Consider the following 14,455-nt stretch of genomic DNA (forward strand, 5'->3'; position numbering starts at 1 on the left):
CTAGATGCTATAGTTACTCCGTGGGATAAGGCAGATGCAGCAATTCCTTACCCTGGGATGGAGGCTACAGCTGCAAGGGGAGCAGGCATTAACAAAATAAGTGTGAAAGCAAATATTTAAATTACAATTGTTGTAGCTCGTACCATGAAGAATTAGCGGGGACTCGAGCCTAGACCAGGAGGCCTGAGAAGGCAGCAATGTCTAGGCTGACTTAAACGATGAATCAGGATGGATCAGCAGGGATGAGGTTCCGGGCAGAGGGAACAGCTTATGTATGGGACCTGAGTCTGGTGGGCTCCCTGGCAACTTTGCCAAGTACCAGGAGTGATGGGGGCGGAGAGCAGCTCCAAGTAATCCGGGAGAGTTTGGCCAGGTAATGCAGGCGGTGCTAGGATGTGGGCTTTGTTTTCCTAAGAATAGTGGGCAGTCACTGTATTATGTAAGGCAGTGACATGACCAGATATGCATTTTTAAAAGAGCGTTCTGGAAGTAGATTAATTGCAGCTGTCCAGATGAGCGATAATGGTGGCTTGCCCCATGGTGGTGGCAGCAGGAACGGAAAAACGTGTCGGACTTCAGCTGTGGTTTAGAAGTAGAATTTGGAAACAGGGTTTGATATTTCTTTGTACTTGCAGGTGAGGGAGGAGAAGGGTCAAGGACAACTCCCTGGTTCTGGCTTGGGCAGGTGAGTGGCACTGTGAACTGAGATTAGGAAGCTGGGGGAGGAGCCCTCAGATGACTTTTTTGGTAGCTCTGCATCCTCTGCCTTTTGTTGTAATGATTTCACAGCATTTGTACTTGAACCAAAGATACAAAAGGACAGAGGCCAGCTATTAGTGGTACCGCTCAGATTAGAAGTCTAGCATTCGGAAGCCAGGCCTAGCCTCCTTCTGTGACCACACACGGGATTTCCATTTCATTGCTGCGGGCAGGGTATACTGGATCTGGCCCATCTTTGAAACCACCTCGAGCGTTTGAGACTGGTACACAGAGGATGCTCAAAAATGAGGTCTTCTATAGCCCTATGTACCTGGCACTCTGCTGTGGGGAAGAGAGAATCTGAGGCACAGACCCCTGCCCTCAACAATCTTAGTGGGGGGCACCTGGGTGGCTCAGTCCTTAAGCGTCTGCCTTCGGCTCAGGTTATGATCTCAGGGCCTGGGATCGAGCCCCACATTGGGCTCCCTGCTCTGCGGGAAGCCTGCTTCTCCCTCTCCCACTCCCCCTGCTTGTGTTCCCTCTCTTGCTGTCTTTCTTTCTGTCAAATAAATAAAATAAAAATCTTAAACAAGCAAACAAACAAACAATCTTAGTGGTGTGTGGTCCGTGGAGAATAGGGACCTCCAGGTAACAGGCTGGGCCTCCTCATCGAAACAGAAGACCTCAGGCCATTTGCACATGCTAGTAAAGCTCCCAACCCCTGGAAAATCACAAAAAGTACAGAGTATACTATGGATCACAGCAGACACTTATGTGTGTCCCTGAGGGCATCCTGTCTCCTCATGCCCTGATGATTCCATCACCAGGGCGTGCCCTTGGAGACCTTAAAGAAAAGGGGCCTTGCCCCTGCTCTGTGGAACCATACCTTCAGCTCCAGCAGAGATCTAGTATGCTTGCTGCAAGAGGAGGGGGCCAGGCAGGGTTGTGTGCCTTGTATTTATTATATTTGTCATGGCTAAATATTATTTTCTTTATGTAAAACTCTGAGGAAAATGTATTACTTAAAAAAAAAATTGGTTGGATTTTTAGCTCAGCTTCTTACTGCTCTTACAAAGCACATGAACACATCATGGCTTGGGATGGGAAGTCCTGCCTGCTCCTCGGGAAGTTGGGTATGAGCAGGTTGAGCCTGGAGGGGGGCTGTTTCAGACCAGAGCCATCGGCTTTGCCTGTCACAGTTGCTGCTGGGTCCCTGTAGCATCTCCATGTGCTCAGGCTCCCATCTGGCTGATGGTATCATCGGGGCTTTGACAGGATGGCCTAGGAAGGGCCTAGGGTTACCCAGAGAGGGAGGGTCAGGTCCCAGTAGGGGCCAAAAGTGGGGATCACATTTCTTCCTTATCTGATGGAAAAGGGGAGCCCTCTCTCCCAAACCAGAAACTCAGAACCACCATCACTCTTATGACTTCTTTTTTCTAATATTTATGTTTATGTTTATGTTTCTGAGCAAATGGCAAGATACCATGTTTATTGAAGGGAAAATAACATATATATGATAATATATACATTTAGTGCATTATCAATTCATATCCCAACAGAGCTTTACATTGTTTTCATCAATTTTGTTCTTTTGAGCAATTTTAGGTTCACAGCAAAATTGTGTAGAAAATTGAGCACTTCCTTGGGGCAACTGGGTGGCTCAGTCGGTTAAACATCTGACTCTTGAACTTAGCTCGGGTCTTTTTTTTTTTAAAGTAAGCTCCATGTGCCCAGCGTGGAGCCCAACATGGGGCTTGAACTCACAACCCTGAGATTGAGACCTGAGCAGAGATCAAGAGTTGGATGTTTTAACTGACTGAGCCATCCAGCCACCTCATCAGCTCAGGTCTCGATATCAGGGTTGTGGGTTCAGGCCCTGTATTGGGCTCCATGCTTGGGGTGAAGCCCACTTAAAAAAAAAAAAAGAAAATAGAACACCCCCATATACCCCTTGCTCCAGTACACACACAGCTTCCCGAATTATCAGCATCTCCCACCAGAGTGGTGCCTTTGAGACAATCACGAGCCTGCAGTGACACATCATTATTACCAGTCTGTAGTTCACGTTACGGTTTATGCTTTGTGGTGTACATTCCATGGGTTTTGACAAATGTATAATGACATGTATCCACCATTACAGCATTAGAGAGAGTATTTCCACTACCCTAAGCTCACCTATCATCCCATTACAGACATATTTAAGATGCCTATAATGGCCTTAGGCAACTTGAGAGAAAATAAAACCTGATCGATACTTATTCCAAATGCCCTCTGAGCTTTGTGGCTTTTATAAAGTTAGCACCTCATGCCATTTCCTATTCTGTTTTTCTCAGCGTTACTTCATCCGTGGATTTCCATATATTGACTTGGTTCACATGTTATTTCTAATAGTTCTAGAGCATGCCACCTAGTAAACAGTTGATAGCTCACTCTAGTCATTTGTTATTATTTTTCTACTATATGATCTTACAGAAAAGATTTAGAAGGAGATCAGAATATGATTTGTATATGCATCAATATAGTATGAGTAATAACAATGCTTTTTACAAAGGTTGATCTTCTGGACATAAGCTTTAAGCCCGGCCTCCATCCAGGGCCCTCTCTAGCAGCCCCAGAGACAGAGTGTTCCATCTCTCTTTTAATGTCCGTGAAGGGGAAAGACCCCATAATATCCAGAGGAGACTTAATTACACACAAGTTGCAATTAGAAAGTTCTTTCCAAAGCACAACACAAATCTCCTTGAATTTAAGCTTCTACTTTGTTCTCGGTGTGGACAGTTTTTCTGGCCTGTATACGGTGTCCCTGTGCAAATCAGGAGAGTGTGGTCAGTAATAGGAATCATTTACATATGCTAATATTCTATTAGAGAATGTCATGAGCTTTTCGTAAATTCTTATCAAATCCCAAACAACCCTCTGAGGTAGGTACTACCATGATTTCCATTTGACGGATGTGAAGAGTGTCCAATCAACCTCAGCTTTTAAAAATTATTTCTCATTATATTTGTTTCCTATTTGGAATTTCAAAGTACCTCCCCCTCAATGCCCTACTGATTAAAAATGAAGCAGTGAGAAGCTGCATGGCTATGCACAGTTTGCTTGCTGGGAGCCTGGAGTCTTTGGGTTCATCTTCTTACTTCTTACTTCATTCTTTCTTTTTTAAAGATTTTTTTATTTATTCATTCGAGACACAGGGATACAGAGAGAGAGAGAGCAAAAGCAGGGGGAGAAGCAGAGGGAGGGGTAGAGGCTGACTCCCCACACCGAGCAGGGAGCCCAATGCGGGGCTCCATCCCAGGACCCTGGGATCATGACCTGAGCTGAAGGCAGACGCTTAACGACTTAGCCACCCAGGCGCCCCGTTACTTCACTCTTCTAATACCTCTGGGAGGCAGTTATTATTATTCATTTAATAAGGGAGAATATTGAAACTCAGAGAAGTGAATACGCTTGCCCAGGAGTGGGGCTAGACCTAGAACCCAAGTCTTAACTCCAAGGTCTTGGGCTTCAGACTCTGTCTCTCGTCCCTCCTAAACGTCCCAGCGTCTATATCAACTACACGGCTCTTAATTTAAAAAATATATATATATATATATTTTTGCTGCCTCCTGGAAGTTGGAGACCTGGAAGGCCTCTCTCTGTACTTGTGGTTGCCCGATGACCTTGAACAGTCAGAGAAGACCAGAGCAGCTTGTAAACCCAAGACCTGGGGAAGATGCGGGTGGCGGGACCGGGTCAAGGCCATCAGGGTGAGGGCAGAGGGAAGGGACCTGGTGCTCACAGCTCATTCAGAACTTCCCTATTACTTCCTGCAAATAAGGGGACATGTGGAAGGGCTTGTGGTGACATCAGAGGAGGATGGAGAGCAGGAACTGTCCCCCTGGCAGCCAATGGGTTTGCAGGTTGAGTCTGTCCCAGTGCCCTAGATTAGGGGGGATCCCAGCTTGGGTGTTTGTTGGGTCTGAATTTGAAATCTCAGCCCTACCATCTAACTGGCTATGTGAAACTGGGCCAGAGACAGCCCTGTCCTCATGCAGAGTCTGCTCCCTCCCGTGTAAAACAGGGATATTCATTCCTGCGGCAGTGGCTTATAACTGTGGAAATGTGAGGCGATGCATTATTAGCCCAGTCCCTGCCCCAAATGGAGTCCAGTAAAACCTTTTCCTCTCCCCTTCCTTTGCTGCCTTCCCTGTCCTCTGGTCCTGAAGCAAGTGTGGAGTGTCACCTTATAACACTCTTGGGTCACCTCCGCTGCTTTCTGTCCCCTTCCTGTCCCTCAGGCCCCCAGCTCCAACCTGCTGCCCGTGAGTATCCCTGAGCTCTCCTGGAGAAGGACAAGGGAGCCAAGCAACCCAAGCCAAACCCTGGCTTCCTGGGGCAGTGCCCTGGCCACTCCCCGTTTCTGCCCAGACCCTCCTCCTGGGGTCCTCCCCTCCTCTTTGTCCAGCTCCCTGCTGTCAGCAGTGAAGCACAGATCAAAGGACACCCCCAGGAGGGATCCTTAACCATGGGTAACTTCAGGGTCCAGAACTCTGGAAATTAGAGGCAAACCTTTGTGTGTATATTTTTGGGATTAGAAACCTCAGGGATCCCTGACCTGATAGATATGAGGTAGGAGAGGGACTCGGTGAGGTTTTTTGCGCACGTTCTAGAACTTTTCTTTGAACTTAGCAACTTGCAACTTGTGTAGGAAAAGTCTGGTCTCAACCACAGAAGGGAGTAAACCAGAGATGAAGGACCCACCTCTTCCCTGAGGGAGGGAATTCCTAGGGGAAGTCAGACTTCTGGCTAAGACCTTACAGAACCATTCATAGTCTCTTTCTATTTGGCTCGCTCGCTCATTTATTCATTGTATCAGTTGGCATTTACTGTTACCTACAGTGTGCTTGGCTTTGCACTAATATTGGACCTATAGACAGCAGACCACTGTTCTTTAAAGTGTGGTCCTACAGACCAGCCTTGTTAGGATCCCGTGGGTGCTTGTTAAAAATACAGACCCCCTGCACCTCAGCCACTGAAGGCATTGCTGGGACTGTGCATTTTAAACAGGCTTCCTGGTTTCATTAAACAAGTCCATTGCTAGAGCCTGGCATCTTTCATAGCCCTTGGCATTGGTGTGCGTGAGGTCCCTGGACCGTGGCTGCCCTCAGAGAGTGTTGGGTGGCCCGAGAACCTGGTCCCAGCCCTCCTGCTTCCTTCGTTCCCCTTGCCCTGAAGACCCTGCTGGGCCCTGTGAGGGAGAGGGAGGGGGGGAGCGGCCTGCCCTCTCCGCCCACCACAGCCGTGGCACCAGGGGTGCAGTCTTGGGCAGATTGCGAACCCCAACGGCAGAGACCCTGTCTCAGCCTGCACTGCTCCGTTCTCACCGGGCAAAGATCTGATAGTACCAATTAACATCAACAAGGCTCCCTCGCCGCCTGGACCTGTCCTGAGGCTTTGCTAATTAATACCTCTATGGTCCTTTGGGTCCCTGGAATGAGAGGTTTGGGGAGTCCTGAGGAAACTGAATGGTTTCAGGATCTTTCTTCCCAAGCAAGCATAAGGAGACTGGGGCTGGCTTTGGCGGCAGCAGTATGAGAAATGGGATCTAGAACAGTAAGAGCTAACATGTTTTGAGCACTCTACATGCAGGCACTGGCCCAGATGCTTTAAATATGGCACCCCACTTAATACCCACTTGCACTCCGGGAGATAGGAACTATGACTTACCCACTTTACAGAGGGGCACAGCGAGATACGGTGTTCTGTCCAAGGTCACACAGCTAGTGTGGCCGACTAGGGCTAAACCCCAGGCAGTCTGACTCCTAAGTCTGACCTCCTGCTTCTGCTCTCCAGGGCCTTCTGCACTCACCCCTCCCCTCCCCCTGGCTCCCCGCCCTAGTCACGGCCTCTCACCCAGGGCCAGGTGTTCACTCTCTGTTGGGTCCCACAAAGGGGCTGGCAGAGGGAGATGTGCATACTGCTGCAGCCCTTGGATCCCTCTCTCAGCTGTGACTTTGGACCTGATTGTGGACTTCCTGTTCCTGCAAAGAGCGATGCCACAGGGTGGTGGCATAGGGGAGGGACTGGCCCTTCCCCTCCCCAGGGTCAAGAGCCTATGGGAGAATCAACACCCTGTGCCCTCCGGGACAGCGCTGGCCTCCCTACTGGAGAGGTGACTCCCACCTGCCAGGAGAGCATGGGGGTGGATTAAGCTGGCTGGGGCATCAGACACACACCACTCGGCCAAGGGCTTGCCTCCTGGCCAGAGCCGGGCATTCACCTCCACAGTCGGGCTGGTGGCAGAGGTGCAGGGCTGGGGGAAAAGTCCACAGAGCCCGGAGGTCTCAGCTGCACAGTAAGAGGTACCTGGTAAGGGCCATACAAGCCGTAGGAGTTTTCTGTAGGTTCCTGAGCCACTGGCAACATTGCCCCATATTTATTAATTAGGGACAATGGAGGCCAATTTGGGGTGACACTTGTAGAACCCAATCAGAGGCACTGAAAGCCAGAAATAATTCCAGGGCATCCAGGGCATCCCTGCTAGGAGTTCTGCTTTCCCAGTTCCCCTCCTCCTGCCCCTCCTCCCTCAGGCCTGCCTCCAGCACCCTTCTCTTCTCCTCCCCCCGCCCCCAGGCCCCCCTCCACATCTGGATTCAACTAGCGAACAACAGGCTTTCTGTGAAGGCCTCCACCTTCTTCTGCCCTCTGGTTCTCCGGTTCAGAACTTTGGTTCTCACGGGGGTGGATGTGGGGAGAAGGGGTCTGGAGAGCCGAGAGATCTCTTTTCCCAAACCTCCAGAGTTGGGGTAAAACCTGCACCAGGCCCCTATCCCTCCCTGTGGTCCGGATTCTGACCATTCCCTGGGGCCCCGGGTTCACCAAGGAGCCCGGAGCCCTAGTTCAGAGCTGGGGCTGGCAGGCTGCAGACATGACGAGGAGACATCAGTCCCCCCACCCCCAGCCTTCACCCCAATCCCAGGCCTGGGAGCAAAGCCACCCCTCCCTGCCAGAGAAGTCCTGCTGGGCTCCTGGAGGCCAGGCGGGAAATTGGAATGTGGCAGTCACAGTTGAAGGCAGCTGTAACTGTCATTAAAGGGACATCAACCCCACCGCAGGAGGATGCTGTAAATCCAGGGAAAGGGGGCATTCATCCAGGGAGAACCACAGAAGCAAAGAAAAAAACCTCATAAATAGAGGAGACGTGGTGTCTGGAACTAATGGCAGGCCCTGCCCGGGGCCTCGGAGCCAGGGGTGGGGAGGCACTCCAGGCTCAGGGAGTGGGTTGGAGGTCCTGGGCAGGCTCGGGTCTAGCCAAGTGTAAGGGCACAGCCAAAGCCCTCCCTCTGGTTGATTCTACTCTGCTCTTGTTGCACATTCTCGGGCCAGGCCTGGCGCTGGGAGCAGAGCTGGCTTATGTCCCGGTGGGGGGGGGGGGAAGGGGGGGCATTGGGGACAGATCACCATTCATGGGCTTTCTCAAGGGTAAGAGGAGCAGGTGGCATTGGCCATTAGAATTATTTCATGGGAGAAGTAAGCTGTGGGTCAAACTCTGGGCTTACGGCTGGCCACCGGGCTGCAAATCCTGACCCGGCTACTTGCCGTAGATCTTGGGAGGGCCAGGGCACCTTTGGAAGCGTATTCCTTTCATCAGGACAATGGGAATGGTCACCCTGCCACACAGGCTCAGTGTAGGTCAGCAAGTGGCGGTGTGTGGCAGTCTGAAGGTGCTGTTTGTCGAATGACTAAATGGATTGACAAATCCCTGTAAGCCAAGAGGCTGGGATTTCTTTCAGATCCATTCCCTTCTGCCTGAGTCTAGTTCCGCCAGCAATTTGCTGAGACCCTTGGGCAAGGGACTAACTTTGGTTCTTTTTTTTTTTCCCCCAGGGCTTTGGGTTTTTCCCCTGGGATATGAAGCCATTGTAGGAGGTCGACTCTGGTGTGGATGGTATTGCATACAGTAGAATCATGACCCCTTTGCCTTGGGGTCTGTGGAACAGCCCAGGTCTTGAGATCCTGAGGAATAATGGGCTTCATTCCAGAACCTTCCTCTGGAATCCTTCTGGACTCCCTCCTCACCACCCACACCAGGACACTCTGAGGGGAGGCCACAACCACCTTTGCTCTGTAAGACTCCCTGACAGTGATGCTGGTGGCCTCTCATGCTCACCTGAGGTGGAATGAAGGAGAAAGAGTGGGCTGGGGGAATTCCTGCCTGCTCTTCTTTCATGGAAGTCAGAATGACCTGGAGGGCCCATTAAATTACAGGGGGGAGACGGGGTGCCACCAGAGTTCTGTTTCAGCAGGTCTGAGGTGGGGCCCGAGAAGGGAAGTGCATTTCTAATCAGTTCTCAGGTGATGCTGACCCTGTGGCCAGACGGGTCTTGCCAGAATTCAGGCTCCCTTTCCTCCGTGACTACAGTTCAGGCAAATAGAAGGCTGAGGCCAACTCCAAGCTTCGAGTGCTCCCACTTCCAAGTCACCTGGGAGCCTCAGAGCCAGCGTCCACAGGTGCACAAGGAGCTGGTTGGTCTGGGGCCTTAGTGGTACACTGTTTCTGAACCTCCCCCGCACCCCCGCCCAGCTCCCCGGCCACAGAGGGTGCTGGTGTTGCAAGTTCAGTTTCCTTGGAGGGCCTCCCTCCCTCCCACCAAAAAGCGTTAGTGTAAAAGGGGGTAAGGAGAGGAAAAAAGCAGGAATTAAATTGGGCGAAATGGTCTAGACCAGCAGTTCGGGACAATGAGCCGAAAGGAAAGGCAGGACAGCCAGGCTTCTGAAGTACCCAGAAATGACGCTGGGCTAGAGGAAGGAAGGATGATTCATGTCTTTGGAGGGCCAGACAGACACGGAGTGGGTACAGTCAGCCCCGCTGATTTAAAGGGTGATTCTGGGGCACATCTCACTCCCAGGGAGGGAGGCTGATGGTGGAAGAATGTGGCCGCTGAGACTTCCTGAGAGTCAGGAGCAGGGGTGGGGAGGGGAGTGGGCCAGGAGGGCCACTGGCTTCACCAGCAGGACACGGCTCACCAACACAAGGTGCTCACGGGAAGCACCCCGGGGCACCCCATCTGCTGTCTCCTTTCCGGGCACCCGCACTACTGTTCTTCAACCTCTCGAGAAAGCCAGGCCTGAGACCGAAGCCCCCTCCAAGGACAGTGTCCAGGGGCTCAGGGCCTGCTGCCTGCACACCACACCCACTTCCGGCGGCTTTGTCACTGGGCCTGGACCAGAGCATTCCAGGCCGTCTGGGGGGCACCACGGCTATGGTGGTCCATTTTCCTCACCTCACAAAATGACACACAGCCTGCCACAGGAAGGGATGAGCTTACGGAGGCACAAGAAAGAATAACTGGAGTGAGGACTGCACTGGGCTCTATGCTCAGTGTGGAGTCCGCTTGAGATTCTCTCTCTCCCTCGGCCCTCCCTACCCTTTAAAAAAAGGGAGGGGTAAGGAGGGGGCTCTCTAAGGAAGAATTGGGCCCAAATAGGAATGACAGTCTCCTCATTCCCAGTCGGCCTCTCTGCTATAAGGGAATCCAACTCCCTCTTGGGAACTGGCATTAGGCCTGGGGTAGGAGAAGAGAGGTGGGAGATTGTAGTAGTGGGAGCGGGGGCCCAGGGCCCAGAGCCCCCATCAGGCTGGAGGCTCTCATTGGGAAGCTCACAGCTCTGTGCCTGCAGAACCGCCTCAGCTGGAGGGAGGGAGGGGGCTGCACTGCCCAAGGTTCCGACCCCTTCTGAGGTGGGAGGTGGGACAGTCAATAATGGATAATAAATCTATGAAATAAACATTTTTGTTATTTTAGTGTTGAGGAAAGGTTAAAGAAGTTGTCAAGACTGAATAGGACCTGGCAAAGCTGGAACTCTCATCCAGATCCACGGTGACTTGCAGGATGCTCTCTGCCCACTGGATGGAATGTGGAGGAGACCCTTGACCCTGACCTGTGGGGTCTATAGTGGAAAAGAGCTGACTGGCCAAAGACCGTGTTCAGGTAGGGATGCGAAACCCCCTGAGAGGGGCACTCATACCTCAGGTGCAGGTGCAGGTGAGGGGAGCAGAGAGGGAAGAAGAGCAACGGCCTGTGGCAGGCTCTGACGGTCAAGGCGGCTCTGGTGGGGGAAGAGCTCAGGCTGACCGCGGGGTCTGGAACCGGAGCTGCCAACACCTCCAGCCCCGGCAAGCGGCAGCCACAGCCGCAAGTCCTGAATCTTCTCTTACCGGCCTGTGTGGTGGGGACTGCTGGCTCTCCATCTCCCCTGGGCATACAAAGAAGGCTCACCCATGCTCCAGCTGGTTGGCAAGACCCAGGCCCGACCCTGTCCCAGGGAAGGGAAAGGGACTCTGAGGCATCTCCGGCCCTCACGCAGCTGAGCACGCGTCCCCTTGCCTGGACTCTGGGGCCTGATCCGGTTGTAGTCAGGGAGGCAAGGGGGAGTTCAAAGTCAGTTTGCTGCCGAAGCAAAAACCCCGTCTTACAGATTTTCCCTTATCAGGCCCCAACGCCCGGAACATTCTGGAGATGACAATGGAAAGCGGACCCTTCCTGAGCTTTTGTCTCTTGAGGCCCGGATCCAGTTCCTGAGGGACGCCTAAGGCTAGAGCTGTCCCCCTGAGGGGTGATGGCCCTGGAATGGCTCGTGGGGAAGAGTAGCAGACAGTGCCCTGGTCCTGGTGGGTTTTCTTAGCACAAATTGGCATCCCCTGTCAAGCTTTGGCATCACTTTGCAAAGTGGCTCATTTGAGCCCTCCTTGTCCCCTGAAGATTCTGAAAACATATTTACAGTTCATGTAAATAGAAACAAAAACAACTCTTCTCTCTTCTCCTTTTAAACAGGTCCTTCCCCTGTGAGCATGAGCTATAGACAATGCAACCTTGCCCACGAAGGTTAAGAGGCAGGTGTCTGAAAGTAGCACCTGCTCAATACAGCCTCAGGAATCAGAAGTCTCTGTTCCTTGACACACTCAGCCAGAAATTCCCCTCACCTCAGTAACTGAGATTGAGTGCCTTGACATGAAATGGCAGCCCGGGTCAGGAGCTGGGGAGCGGGGTTTGCATGCAGGAGGCCTTTACCCAGAAAGGAACAGCGGTAGGCCCTTTTCCAGGGCTGGGCCCTGCTTTGCTCACCTGGTGGGGAATGTTCTTTCAGCCACAAAGGAGGTAACTCCATGACTGCTGTCTTTTTCTTTTCTTTTTTTTTTTTTTTAAAGTCTTTGTGAGGAAAATCCTGTGGTTCCATTTGTTTTCTCTGAGTGGTTTGTTAGTTGAGGTGTTTGCATGCTAAGCAACACACACTAATATTTTCCTCCTTAGCAAAACATTAATTATCACACCCGGTAACCTTTCTCGCAGGCATTTTTTTCTTTACCACCCCCTAAGCTGTGGGGCACCAAGCAATTTCTGTATTTCCCATCATCTCTGCAAGCCGACTGCCGTGTCGAAGGAGAGAGCTGTCCCACCTGGCTGGGTGCAGGTCCTCCTCCGTGCCCCTCAGCGCCCAATGCGGGCTGCTCTCCCAGCAGTGCTTACCCTGGTGAGCACCAGCTGTTTACCTCTCTCGTTCCCCACGGGGCTGTGAACACGCTCTGGATTCCCAACCCCCAGAACTGCGCCGGGCACGTAGTAGCAGCTCTACAAAGGTTTGCTGCCGTAGCAGGTGTATGAATGACGCGGAAGGTGGTGCCGAAGAAAGGACGAAGGGCCGGGTCACACCTGAGCCTCCCCTGGGGGCACCCCCATCCCCCATCTCTTACCCCTCTGTATAAGAGGCAGTTGTAGGCTCAGTTTGGGTCCTTTGCTCTTCCTAGCACTTGGTGAGTCCAGGCTCTGTGCCCATCTGTAGCCAGCAGCCAGCAGGTGGAGGGTCCATGGGCAGCCCAGATACCACCCTCCCTTCCCCATCCTCCTTTCGGCTGAGAGTTCAGACAGGGCAGAAGGGAGAATTCAGACCCTGGAGTCTGGGGATGGAGGGACCAGGGAGCAAGTGCAGAGCTTAGCGATCCTTGGCATCAGCTCCTTCTTTCCCGGTTTAAAGATTAGACACCTAAGGCCCAGCCAGCTGAGCTGAGATGTCTGGTTCAAGGCCACCTAGCTGGGGAGTGATGGAGCTGGCAATCGGGCCTCCTAATTAAGCCTCTTAATTAATCCTGAGTGTGGGGCCTTTCTAGTCCCTCCTGCTGCTACTTCCCTGCTGTGAGTGACCTCTTTCCCAGGTGAGCAGCACAAACTCCTATCTCCCACCTTATTTGATCCCCATGGCTTCTCTCTGAAGCAGGCAGACTGGTAATGGGTGTCTCTGTTTTACAGATGAGGGGACTGCGGTGCAGAGGGCGGGAGTGACCTCTCTGAGGAAGCCGAGCTGGCCGCTGGCCGAGGCGGGGCTGACATTTGGTTCTCAGAGTCCAGAGCGTGTGCCCCCACCCCCACTCTGTCTCTCTGATCCGTCCCTTCTGCTGCTCTACCCTTCCCTCCGGGAGCCTGGAGGCATCTGACTTAAGCTAGCTCCAAGGGACATGGGAGATGCTCTGCTCCAATAGGGTGCCCCTGGGAACACAGGGTTCTGCCCGGCCCCTCCCCGCCCCCCAGCCTCTCTAGGGTTTCTGGAGCTCCCTGCTCCGGGACTGGGAGTCTTCAGATGGCTCCAGCTGGGATGGCGGGTCTATCAGGGAGCTCAGCACACACCACACAGCGGGCTAACGTGCTCGATGCTGGGGAGTGCCCACCTGCCCCTCCAGGCCTTCTTGGGTGGTGTTTGCTGAGATAAAGCCTCCCTCCAAAGGGACAAATTTTAAAAAGGGAAACCTCCCCCCAGCATCCCACCTCGGGAAAGCAGACAGGTAAGCTGGCTCACAAAAGACTTTTCCTTCACCTCCCACCTACCCTTGGGCCCTGAACTTGAGTGAGCTGTTCCCTAGCAGCAGTGAGCCCTGGCCACTGGCTTAGTCCACACTCAAAAGAGGGGCAGGGGTGCTCCCAGGACAGGGTGAGTGATTAAGACACTTCCCTTTTGGGCACGTTGCACCCACACTCCTCATGTGCTCTAGATAAAGGCACCCATGTGGCTCTCCATATAAATGTGTTTTCTCCAAGATAAGACTTTTGCCTCATAACTTGCCTCCATCTAAGATTGGTTCTTGTCAGCTGGTCTCAGGGTGAAGCTAAGGAGAGAAGATTATCGGAGTTAGTCTTGTTTATTGAGGATCTGTTTCTGCCTGGCCCACCCCTATAATGTCAGCCATAATGCTATACAATAGGTTTGTATATAAACTAATGCGAAAGTTCATATATTTCTTGAATCCTGTTACTATATAGCTTACCTACCAATCAGCCACCTCTGAAACCCAGATGCCCCAAATCAAAGGAATTTTACACTTTCAGTAGCTGGCCCAGGGACCCGTTGGTCTGTTCACATCAGTGCCCTGCTCGCAAACCCAGGGGTTCCCCATTAGCCCTGTGCTCGGAGGCCCCCTTCCTCAGCCTGGCCCTCAAAGCTTGGCCCCACCCTCCTCCTGCCAGGCTGACCTCCATGTCCCCAGGCCCTGGCATACGAGGCTCTCTCCCTCCCTTTCTACCTTCCTTCCTTCCACTGTTTAAAGAGCCCCAGACTCTGTTCTAAGTGAGGTGGACTTGCTTTCCCTTAGCTCACGTAGCAGGGGTGGAGCCAGATACAAACAGATATTCAAATAAGCAAGGTAAATTCAGGTAAGTGAGTACGGTGAAAAGGGTGATGCCGGGTGGGAGCGAGGCCCAGTTCTTCACCCTAGCCCCAAGACGTC

This window comes from Eumetopias jubatus, unplaced genomic scaffold, assembly GCF_037043125.1.
Source record: "Eumetopias jubatus isolate StellerSeaLion01/CBP00866 unplaced genomic scaffold, mEumJub1_p1.0 scaffold_13, whole genome shotgun sequence".
In the NCBI taxonomy this organism is placed as follows: Eukaryota; Metazoa; Chordata; class Mammalia; order Carnivora; family Otariidae; genus Eumetopias; species Eumetopias jubatus.